Source organism: Mustela putorius, unplaced genomic scaffold (genome assembly GCF_011764305.1).
Source record: "Mustela putorius furo isolate JIRA1106 unplaced genomic scaffold, ASM1176430v1.1 tig00000873_pilon_pilon_pilon, whole genome shotgun sequence".
NCBI classification, from domain to species: domain Eukaryota; kingdom Metazoa; phylum Chordata; class Mammalia; order Carnivora; family Mustelidae; genus Mustela; species Mustela putorius.
In genome coordinates this window covers 6,304,837-6,317,420 of record NW_025421504.1, presented here as the reverse complement: position 1 = coordinate 6,317,420, position 12,584 = coordinate 6,304,837, and positions in this window count along the sequence as shown.

The following is a 12,584-nucleotide window of genomic DNA, read 5'->3' as shown; positions in this document are numbered from 1 at the left end:
CCCTAAAGTCTCAGGGGCTCCACGTGAGGTTGAGGTTTCTTTCTCACTTACTGCATACTCCAAGGAAAGTCAGGGAGATCGCTAAGTGGAAGGATCTAGACTCTTTCCAGCATGTGATGCCAACAGCTTCAATACTGGTCCCTGTTTTTACCATGCAGTGTGTGTGTGTGTGTGTGTGTGTACTACATAGACGTCTTATGGCCTGGCACAGAAGTGGTGAAACTGACTTCCATCCACATCCAGAGGAACCACAAGACAGAGGCTCTGTATTGGAAAGTCATCAGAAACAAAGTAAGCGAATTCTATGCCCGCTCTTTAAAAACATGCACTTTGGGGTGCCTGGGTGGCTTAGTGGTTTAGGCATCCAACTCCTGATACCAGCTCAGGTCATGATTTCAGGGTCATGAGATCGAGCCTGAATCAGGCTCTGCACTGGGCATGGAGGCTGCTTGGGATTCTCTCTCTCCCTTACCTTCTGCCCCTCCCCTCCCCTCCCCTCCCAGGAAGGTAGTCTTTTTCCCTATCCCTCCGACTAAGGACAACTAAACCCTGAACATGACACATAAAACAAAATAAGAAGGTTCTTAAAAGTGGAGAGAAAGTAGACTGGTAAGGTGCCTTGGGAATCAGAATTTTCTTTCGCTTCATATATCCAGACTGGAGAAGCCAGCAACAGGAAAATAATAAATAAATAAAATAACAGGCACGGGGCAGGGGTAGGGCGGGGGGTGGTTGTGGTTGGGGGGGGGGGATCACACAGAAGCCATCTCTCTTGGCAAAGAACCAGGAAAGGGTCAACCTAGCAAAACTAAAGCTTAGATAGTAACTTCTCTACCTCCAGCCAAACCACGGAGAAAGTAGGGGCCACCACCCACCCAGGGCAGCACAGGCAGCACAGGGGGAGCAGCTGCTAGGCACCGAGCCCCTCCCAGCCAGGAAGCGGAGCAGTGGAGGCCCAGGAGAGAGCCAGAACACACTGCCTCACCCTTCGGGGTTCAGACAGCCTCCTGGGCGTGCCGGCTGGCTCATACCACGCTCTGTGTACTTGTACAGGTCCGCACACATTCCAGCATGAACTCGAGGGCACTGTCGGTCCAGGTGGCGTCGTCTGCAGCCTGCACTGCTCTGACCAGGGCTCTGCCTGGTTCACTCCCGGGGGGGTCTCCAGTACCTGGCCCGAAGAGGGGGTTGGTTCATGAGCACAAATTGAAGGGAGAATGAGAGGGAAGACAGCAGCCTGGACACAGTTGGGGGAAAGCCAAAAGAATGTCCTGTCAACGGCATCAGGCTATTTTGCATTAACCAAGTGTTAAAACACAGAAATTCAGCGAATACATTGGAAGATCTTAGAGGCTTTATTGTTCCTTATTATGAGCCAAGGAAGAAGGAGCAAAGGCCGGACTTCGCTGCAGCTGGAAGCCTCCAGGCCGCCGGGCTGAGGAAGAGAGGTTGTAACTCTCTATAGCTCCCTCCAGGAATGCCTTTAATGGTTTATGGCTTTGCTCTTGTTAGTGTTGCTTCCCTCTGATCACGGAAAATGACCGCCTGCAAGACACACATTGGCAGCCCTCGTTCAAACACACGGCCCGCTGATACACATCTGAAGGGTCTCACCCCTGATGTTTTCTGACACAGTGGTAAATAAACTTATCTCAAGAGCAGTTCAACTTATCTGAAGAGGTCCTGGAGACCTTGCTTCTAACATGCACACATTCCTTAGAGACCTACGCTATGCCCTAACCCCCGCTAACTAAAAGTATATAATCAGTCACTCCTCACAAGCCCAGGCCAGTTCTTTCTGCCCAAGAGTCCTGTCCCTGAGCTATTAAAAAAAAAAAAAAGAAAGAAAGAAAAGAAAAAAGAAAAAGCACCTTTGGGCACAAAACCATCTCAAGAATTCTTTCATGACTGTTATTATTATTGTGAATCATGTGGGGCGTTGCGCGGTGGTGGGGGCTGGTGACCCAGCATGAAAGAGTCCCCCAAGGCAGAACAAAAGAGAAGTTTATTGAATACAATGCCAGGCAGCAGGCAGCACAGCAGAGGAGAGGCCGTCTGCCACAAGGCAGTGGCCACAGTTATACAGTGGAGTGCGAAGTTATGGAACATACAGCATTTTCCCCTTTCTGGTAATCTTAAGAACTGTGCCTGGGGGCACAGTTCTGGGTAAAAGCCTCTGCCTTCAGCTCAGGTCATGATCTCAGGGTCCTGGCTTCGGGCTCTCTGCTCAGCGGGGAGCCCGCTTCCTCCTCTCTCTCTGCCTCTCTGCCTACTTGGGATCTCTGCCTGTCAAATAAATAAATAAAATCTTAAAAAAAAAAAAAAAAAAGAACTGTGCCTGGTTGTAACTGGTCAGTGAAGGCTTATGGCTATTTTGAGGTGGGTCGCTTCACGAGCCTGTGGGCCCTCCTGCCTCGCTCAGTTTCTAGTGCTGAAGCCTGTTGCCTAAAAGTGACCTCTATAAGTGAGGCTGAGCATCCCTCCGAGCGGCATCCCACCTGAGAGCTGCACAAAATGGAAGGTTTTTAAAGCAAGGAGGGCGGAGCAAGGAAGTTACTAGCAAAAGAAAATAAGGATTGTCCCAGGCAAGGTCACCTTCCCTGAGGGGCAAGAGCAGGGGGGTGGACCCTGCAGATTCGCTCACCATCTCAGACTGATTGGCGTAGAATCTGCCTGCTAGGAGAGCCGGATGCTGCTGTTAGGTTGGACTCCAAAGACTGTTTCTTTGTAACACAAGCAACACATTGAAAGTAAAAGGAAATTGAAAACAGATCAAAACCCCATTTCCAGCCTCAAACAATGAATTCATAGAAAAAGACCTCTCTGCTCTCTTTTGACTTGCAAACTTAGCTCCCCTGGAAAGGGGGCGGGTCGTGGGGGGTAAGGGGGGGAATGCCCTTCTGGGCTGACTTCAGGTGTGTGAACATACATATTCAGCACTCACTTTCCCAGGCTTTCTTGGGAAGGATTTCATTTTAGAGGACCACAAAAACTAGCTTTTATACATAAATTGTTTTTTTAATAATTTAACACCACTTTAGATGCTGCCTCACTTTTTTACATAAAACTTCATCTTTATTTAAGGAAATCCGTTCGATAAATATCAAAGTTATTTCTTTCTTGCTATAACATATCATGCATGAATCACAGTTGGAGGCTCATGGAAGCAGAGCTGCTGGTTTGCAGAGGGACTAACCATGCCAGAGAAACTTGTGCTTTTGCCCCAGGTCCCACAGCTGCAAGACTGTGGAGCCAGGAGCAAGCCAAGATTTTGCACTGCTGTTTGTTGTCTAAAAGTCAAGTCATTGAAGGGAAACTAGTCGTCATCAGAATCCCTTAATGGGCATTAAAAAGGGGGGGAATGTGTGCCTTTCCTCACCACGCAGGGTTTCTCCAGACAATACAGGAAATGGGGAAGGAATTCCAGAGAAGGAAGCTGTGAGTAGGGACCAACACAATGGGCACATGCATGAATCTCTTGTTACTGGCTGAGTTGTATCCTCCCGGACTCTTATGTGGCAGTCCTAACACCCAGGACATCAGAATGCGATTGTGTTTGGAGATAATCTTCAAAGAGGTGATGGGGGGCGGGGGGCGGTGGCACTGGGTGGCTCAGTCAGTTAAGCACCCAACTCTTGGTTTGGCTTAAGTTGTGATCTTGGGGTTGTGAGATGGAGCCTTGAACCAGGCTTGAGATTCTCCCTCTCCCTCTACCTCTCCCCACACCTCCACCTGCTTTCTCTCTCTCTCTCTCTCTCTCTCGCTAAAATAAATAAATCTTCCAAAAAAGATAAAATAAAGAGGTGCTTGAGGGTAAAATGAGATCATCATCATTGGTCCTAATCCAATGTGACTAGTGTCATTATAAGAAGACATTAGGTGGGGCGCCTGGGTGGCTCAGTGGGTTAAGCCTCTGCCTTCAGCTCAGGTCATGATCTCAGGGTCCTAGGATCAAGCCCCGCATCGGGCTCTCTGCTCAGCAGGGAGCCTGCTTCCTCCTCTCTCTCTCTGCCTGCCTGCCTGCTTGTGATCTCTCTCTGTCAAATAAATAAATAAAATATTTAAAAAAGAAGAAGAAGAAGAAGACATTAGGACATAAGTACACAGAGAGGGAAGATGGTGTGAAGACACAGGGTAAAGATGGTGTCTACAAGCCAAGGACCAACGCCTCAGGAGAAACCCACCCTGCAGACACCTTGATCTCACTTTCATCCTCCAGAACTGTGAGAAAGTCAAATTCTATTATTTAAGCTACGCTGGCTCTGGGGCTTGGTTACAATAGCCTGTAAATAAGCCAGTGTCTGTGACTCTCCTACCCCTCAAATTTATATGTTGAAATCCTAATCCCAGTGTGGTGGGAAGGCCTTTGGAGGGTGATAAGGTTGGAAAATGGAGCTCTCATAAATAGGATCATACCCTCATAAGAGGCCAAATAGCTCGCTCACTCCTTTTCTGCCATGTAAGGATACAAAGAGAGGTCAACCATCTGCAAGCCAGGCAGAGGGCCCTCCCCAGAGCCCAGCCTTGCTGGCTCCCTGATCTTGGACTTCTAGTCTCCAGAACATGAGGAATGGCTATTGGTTCATAAGCCACCCTATCGGTGGTCCTTCATTAAGCTGCCTGATCTCACGGAGACACTCGGCCACATACAAGGTGGAGGGAGCACGTGAAGCTCTAGATCAAACCATCAGCCTGTGTGGCCTAGCAGGGAGACACACACCAGCCCCACCCCTACGCCCCCACCCCACCCCACCCCTGTGTCATCCTCAGGAAACAAGGACAGGAAAATTCTTTGCAGGTCACCAATGGGGAAGTGACCCATGCCACAGCAAATGTGGCACTTGTGTCAAGTTAAGAGGCTGGGTGACAGGAGACACTTGGAAAAATCAGCTGCCAGCAGTACTGGGTGTTGTTTTCCTTCTGACAAAGCAGAGGAGACTCGAACTGTGGCCACTGCTCTCAAGCAGAGAAGGCAGAGGCCACCTGTTTCCTGTAAGAGACACACAAGTCTGCTCCAGGGAGAAGGAATAGCCTGTGCCAACCCTGATGTAGAGCCCCTTTGTCACCAGTTAGAGCCCCAAGTACACCTGCTTGGACTCTCTAACCTTGGTCTTATATTTTCCCTTAAGCTCTTCTTTCTGGCTTTCCTCTTAATTCAGGCAAAGGAAACCCAAAACCACTCTTCAGGTGACAGCCCTGTCCACCGGCGCCTGGATGGCTCAGTCGGTTAAGCATCTGCCTTCAGCTCAGGTCATCATCCCAGGGTCCTGGGATCAAGCCCTGCATTGGGCTCCCAGCTCAGCAAGGAGTCTGCTTCTCCCTCTCCCTCTGCCAACAGCCCCCACCCCACTCATTTCACTCACTCATTCACTCTGAAATAAATAAATACAATCTTAAAAAAAAAAAAAAAAAGACCTCCCTCCAAAGGCCCAGACCACCTGACCTTTTGAGCTAACCAACACCCCAACTCATTGACCATGCAATGACCCCCTAGAATGACCTACCATTACCTTTACCTCATTATAATACTAAAATGTCTACCCAGGGAGGAGCCTCAGCCTCATTTATATAACATACTATGTATGCATAGACAGGTTTCCTTAAGGCGCATGTGCTATCTCATGCCTACCTCTACTAGGATGGCAAGGTTTCCCTATCCAAATAGCCATCCTAACCCTGAACAAAAGGAACCCATTCACCCTCTCCTGGGGAATCACGGCTTTGGAAGCCATTGCCTGTGATCTCCTTATTTGCTGCAAATAAAGTTTGCTTTGGGCCACGACTCATCCTGGTGCAGTTTCTGAGTCACCCAGGAGGGAAGAAGTCACGTTGCCTCAGTTACACCGTGGGCTTAGGATGCCCTTCCCTGCGGCCTCCGATGTCCCTTTCTCTGTAACTCAGTATGGGAGAAACCTCGCAGCACCCAAGACCAAGGTTAAAACCGGACCTCAGCACAGATGGAAACTGTGTTTGTGTTTCATGTGTCTCTGCACCAGAGAAAAAAATATTAATTTTTAAAAGCGGTGGGGAGGGAAGTCAGAACACCCTTTCCCTGCTGGAATCAGTGTGCAGTACTTCCCCCAGAGGTTCTACCACCCACGGCACAAAGGCAAAAGTCGTTGTTACTCCTGACCTCCCCACCTCCACTGGCTGAGCAAGACCAGCTCAGGGGTCCTGGACACTTATCAGCATTGAAGCTTCCCACCCTCGTGTACCCACTTTACAGGTGAGAAAGTGGAGAGACGCCCAGAGAGATTAAGATTTTTTTTTCCGGGACGCCTGGGTGGCTCAGTTGGTTGGACGACTGCCTTCAGCTCAGATCATGATCCCGGAGTCCCGGGATCGAGTCCCGCATCGGGCTCCCAGCTCCATGGGGAGTCTGCTTCTTCCTCTGACCTTCTCCTCGCTCATGCTCCCTCTCTCACTGTCTCTCTCTCAAATGAATAAATAAAATCTTTAAAAAAAAAAAAAAAAGATTTTTTTTTTCCCTTTTTCCCCCAAAGGGCAAAGCTAGAAACTTTCCAGATTGGGATGAAACAGAACTTTGGCTTGGCTTGGGTCTCTTGATTGTTATCATCAGGACCACCAACCACCTGGAGTTGGCGCCTGAATGCTGGGCGTCCCTCGGATTGCGCTGTTCTCTCCCTAGTGAGTCCCTGCTCCCTCCACCTCCCCGGCCCCAGCCCTCCAGGCAGGCTCCTGGTGCTAGAACTGGCCTCCCACCACCCTGGGACTCGGAGAAGCAGAGTCAGAACCCTCACTGTTCTCACTGCCTCGACTGCCAAAATTTAGGGAGCATCTACGTCAGCTGGACTGAAATAGCTTCCATTTTTCTTACTGCTTCCTTATGGCTCTTTTTTCTACACTTCAGTTTGTTTTCCCATCATATCAAAATTTGGGAAAATACAGTTTTTCTGAAAGAAAACAGGAAGGAAAGCTATTAACAGTGACAGAAATGCTGTGGCTTTGACTCTCTTAATAATTAGATTCACAGGGCACCCAACTTCTACAAAGAATCCCACAACTTCCCAAAATAGATAAGTCACATTTTTATTTTTCACTGTGTCCTCAAATGTACTGACCACACAGATTTTTCCGGAGTCAGGACTGAAGCTGGATCTTTGCAGAACAAATCTTATTAGAACTGCTGACATGGGGGCGCCTGGGTAGCTCAGTTGTTGAGCGGCTGCCTTCAGCTCAGGTCATAGTCCCACAGTCCTGGGATCAAGCCCCACATCAAACTCCCTGCTCCTCAGGGAGCCTGCTTCACCCTCTCCCACTCCCACTGCGTGTGTTCCCTCTCTCACTGTGTCTCTGTCAAATAGATAAATAAAATCTTTTTTTAAAAAACTGCTGACATGGACCTTAACACATTCTATTATTATTAATTTAACAACCATTAAATGAGCATCTGCTAGGTGTCAGTCCCTGTGGGTACACAGATGAATAAGAAATGGTGCATCAGCCAAGATCTTGGTAGCAGGTAGATGGCGCAAGCAAAATGGTATGATTGAGGATAATATAATGAGGGGAATATTTACAATGATCCAGTAAGGAGTTAAGGGAAATCAACAAAAGGGCCAGCAGCAGCAGAGAGCCCTTACCACCTCTAATTCTAAAGGAGGGCAGAGAGGGGATAAAACCCAGATCCCAGCAGAGCCCTTGTATAGACCTCCCAGGAGTTGAGGGTGTGGACCACCCAGCAGGAGTGGAGTGGAGGGACACAGATGCTCCCAACTTAACAGAAACACCTTTCCTTCTGCCCTTCTACCTCCCACTGTCCACTAGCTGAACCCAACCAGAATTTAGAGAGTGAGGTTATGCCTCCTCTCCAATGAGACCCCCTCCAGAATAGGTACCATGTTTGATTCATCTTAATAGTCCCAGGATTTAGTATAGTGACTGGCTCCTAACAGGTGCTTAGTAAACATGTGCTGTGTGAATACATGAATGAATGAATGTCCATCTACCTGGTGACCAGAGGCAGGGTTCAGCATCCACCTGATAATTGCCTTCCAAAACGATGTGAAATGGTACAATGATCCCCAAGCATGCCCACAGAATTAGTTTGCAACCTAGCTGCCCGACAGAAATAGGCCATTCAGACATAGTCACCCAACCACCTCATATAAACATGACAGGTGTCCCAGTTCAAGTTGTCCAGAGACAACGCCAGCCAGGTCTGATGAACCAGAAGGCAGGCAGACTCTAGGTGGACTCCAAGGGTCCATCTACATTGGAGAAGGGAGCTTGAGATCAGAAGAAGCAGGGGAAGGGGATGACAGCCAAGGATCTCTCAAAGCCCTTCTTCCTGCACCTGATCCTGGGAGGAGGGTAGCTACAGGTGGCAGCTGGTGAAGCTGTCCTCACCAGTCCTCTGTGACATATGGAGGGACAAGGAACATTGCCTCCAGGGCCTCATGCCAAAGTGTGATTCAAAAACAGAAAGAAGGACACAGCATGGCCACTCTGGAACCCCAGGGCCCAGCAGATCTGAGCTTGCCTGGAGACACTGACCCTGGTGTCCAGGGACATGCCAGCTGCCTTGGCAGTGGTGGTTCACTTAGGCAACTTCAATGAGCAGGAGCAGAAGATGACCCAGGATCTGCTAACTATTGCTGAGACATGCCTGGGGCACTGCCAGAAGAACTGAAACTTGTCCATGTTGGTTTGATCAAGCAGAGCCTTAGAGTCTTACACCAGAGTCATCCCATATCATCGTCCATGTGGGAAGTCGTACCACTGCCTCAAGCACAAGATGGTGGTGGTTTGATCTTGGCCACTCACCAAGCGCCACAGGTATAGATGACTCATCAGCTCTGACTACCCTCTTAAGCCCATCAGAAACGACTGAGTGCTAAGGGTCACAAATTTGGCTCTTTTAAAGAACTGGCCTCAGAGGAATGTGATAAGGAAAGTTTCCCAAAGGGAGCAGTCAATAATATCAAATGGGACAGATGGGAAAGTTGACCTTCAGGTCTAGCATGAGGATGTCACTGGAGATCTTGACTGCCAGAGGTCAAGGTAAGAGGGGAAAATTGAGATGAATACCAGAATGAGGTTTCCCTGTTATTTTCTTCTTTCTTACCATGGGCTTCCGGTGCTCAGGCCCCACCACCTTCTCTTACACTTGGAACTTCCTCCCCAGTCAGGAACACAGAAGCGTTTTAGCTGGGTCCAGACAAGCCTCTTGCCCTCCTGTCCCAATATCCACAGTGTTCCAGCCCTAGTGAAGTAAACCCCACTCTGTCCCATCTTGAAGAGTCTTGTACTGGATAGTGCTACCATTGGCTCCTGCTCTGCCTCTGCTTCTGTCAACCCATCATCACTGGACAAATTGGAACATTGATTGGTACCTGCCTCTGCCACCCAACACCATGACTTAACTTGTCCCCATAGGAACCTAGCAGAAGAGGAACTCAGAAATGCTGAGATGAGAATGGTGCATTCCCATAATCTGGTTTCTCAATGAGCGCTGGAGGCCATCACAAATACCAAGAGAGCGCAAGGAAAGAAAAGCCATCAGAGACACTGATTCAAGCTTTCCCTACCAAATCATGAATGCCAGCCTTGCATAGTTCACTCCCTGACAAGAAATCTGGGTCAGGTAAGGTCAGGATTAGCACTGTTGTTATTTCTGAGTAAAGAAACCAGATCAAATAAGTGTCTTGTTTAAAAAAAAAAAAAAATGTATCTTCTCTCCTGACCTCCCTACATCCCTACATCAACCCACACTTCTCCCTCCAGTTCTCCCTCCAGAGGAGTTCCTGTAGAGTATCCCACCATAGCCTGGAGGGGTGGAGGCTCACTGACCAACAAAGGAGGTCAAGAGCCATCAGAGGTGGTGCCACATACAGCATGGGTCCACCTGAAATTAAGATGGACATTTATGAAAAGTTGCTCTCAGGTACTTGCTGTTGCCAGACACTGCTCAAAGTGCCTCTGAGGGCCATCTTGTTTAATCCTCTCAACTCTGTGAGCAACCTCACTTTAAGAGATAGAGAACCGGGTTCAAAGGAGTGGTTCTCTCAGGAACTCACAGCCCATGAGGGAAGAGCTGGGGTTTGAGTTCAGACCCGCCAGGGTTAACCTTCATACCACACTCCCCTTCTCTGCAGCTTCTTTCCCACCTTCTTATGCAACCAGAAGTGGATGACATTCATGATGGTCACCATAAGACACATGGTCACCACACGCTGCAGGGACCCAAATTTGTCAAGAAAATGGGTAATAGAGGCAATGCCAATAGTTCTTCTTTCCATGCGCACCTGCTGAAGACCACCTGCCCCAAAATTACTCTAGAGAGAGAGGAAGAGAGAATCAGATCCCTCAAGTACTTTTCTATGGTGTGCCAGTAAGTGTCAACAACACCAACAGTCCTGCAGATTCTCCATGGTGACAGGGTAGGTGCGCTGACTGTGATCATCTGTAATGGAGACCTGATCTCTCTTCTCTTTGTCTCCAGTTCCTTTGGTCTTAATGATGGAGGAACAGGACTCCCAAGTGGCTCTCCAGTACCAGCGCTCCCCAAACAGCTCCCAGCCCAGCCATGCTGGCATTCCGTTGACCCTTCTTCAGGCCATTCTCCTAGCCACAGCGTCCCACTAAGAACTGATCTGAAAAACAAATGCCCACATATCTTCTCGGTCCTCACAGTGGTCCAGAAAGCCACACTCTGACAGCAACACACACACACACACACACACACACACACACAAATTAAACAGGAGGGATGGTAACTTATGAATGGAAAGAGAACCAACATTTGTTGAGAGCCTGCTATATGAGAGACCTCGAGGCAGCTCTCCATGAGAGATACTGTAACTCCGTTGTACTGATGGAGAAACTGAGACTCAGGGAAGTTGTATGACACGTCCAAGTTCACAATGACCCACAGTGAAAGAGGAGGCATTCGAGACAACTTCTGCCTGACTTCTTGTTTTGAACACCAGAATTTATCATGGGGCCAAGGGACAGGAGGCACCTGCAGCTGCTGGATGCTTTAAAATCGATGTGCTTAGTAAATGCTCATTAATAATTATAAAAGTGACTCATATTTATTGAAAGTTTGTATCTATTATGTCACTTCTTTCTGACAATAGCCCTATGAAGAAGGAACGATAATTATCCCCATTTCACAGATGAGGGAACTGAGTCTTAGTGAAATTAAGTGCTTTATCTACAGTCAAAAAACCAAGATGTAGCAGAATCAGAGTTCAAATTCGCTTTCCTTTCTCCCCAAACCTTGTGCTATCAGCCAGTTTATTTTCAACCTCTATTGGTCAAAAAAGGCCCGTGAAGATAAAAGAACAGCCATTCCCCTCCCGACCTTTCTCTGAGTAACCACTCTGAATTAAGGGTGCTGTCAACAACACCTCCGTTCATCACCTTCTTTTTAGAAACCCCAAAAACAAAGATGGGACTCCAAGGATCACAATGGTTCTGCATTTCTTCAGGCACATGTGCAAGCTTCTACCCACAGACCCGAGTTTCCTAGTTGGTGAGCCCCATAGTAGAACACATACCAATACATACAGTCAAATACAAAGGACTGCCACACATGCTCACTTACTAGTCCACACTAGTCAGCAAGAGAAGAATAAAAAAAAACAAGCGTTTAATCCAGAAGCCACAAAGATCTACACAAGTGGTATCTTAGGAACTATTCAACATTGCATAGTTGCTTCTATATCTGGCCTATGTAAAGTTTTTCTGGCGAGATAAACACAACACCAGGCAAAGTGGGTGCAAGGCAAGATTTATTAAAAACACTCTCCAGCGAAGTTTTAGGGCCCAAGAGAAGGGGAGCCAGGAAAGTTGTGCCAGGAGGAGTTGGGCACCCTTGGGCGAGGTTCCGCGACTCTGGAAAGCAGAGTGGCAGAAGTCGCGACCAAGGCAAGGAGAAGGGGGCTTTTAAGGCGTCTTGAAGGGAGCTCAGGGGTCTTTTGGCAAGTTTCCCTTATTCGGGTATCTCTCCTGCTCGTCAGGGTCCCATTGGTCCACTGGAGCCCAGGGCAGGGGTCTCAAATTCCTGCTTGGGCCTTTGTTCTCCTGTCCGAGTTCAGGTTTTGTGGCGGGAACTTTTGCCATCTTAAGTAGCCCTTTCTGCCAACCCAACAGTTTTGATTCCCAGAGTCCATAGTTTCAGTGTGAGCTCATGTTAGGGAGCAGAAAAAGGGGATGCAAGAGGAAGGCATCCCTGAGGGATGCTACTTGGGGCTTTCTCTGCTCATTGGTTAGGAGGTTGCAGACTTAATTGTTTGTTGTCACCCTAAATCACCAGGCAGCGTCTTTCTAATAGATCCACAGAACTGTATAGAGACTCCCAAAACAAACTCACATATACATGGCCAATAGATTTTCTATCAAGACACCAAAATCAGGCAGAGGATCTGGTAGTCCTGCAGATATGTCTCTTGCTTCAACTGTGTTTGGACAAAACAGACCCAGGGATGCCCCTTCAACCAGCCAACGACCACCCTCCAACTTTTTTTTTCAGTCGCAACCTTGGGACCCATCTTCTTGGCCACCAGCTGACTACAGGACCAGACAACAGCCAATTTCATGCTTACCTCAAATCAACC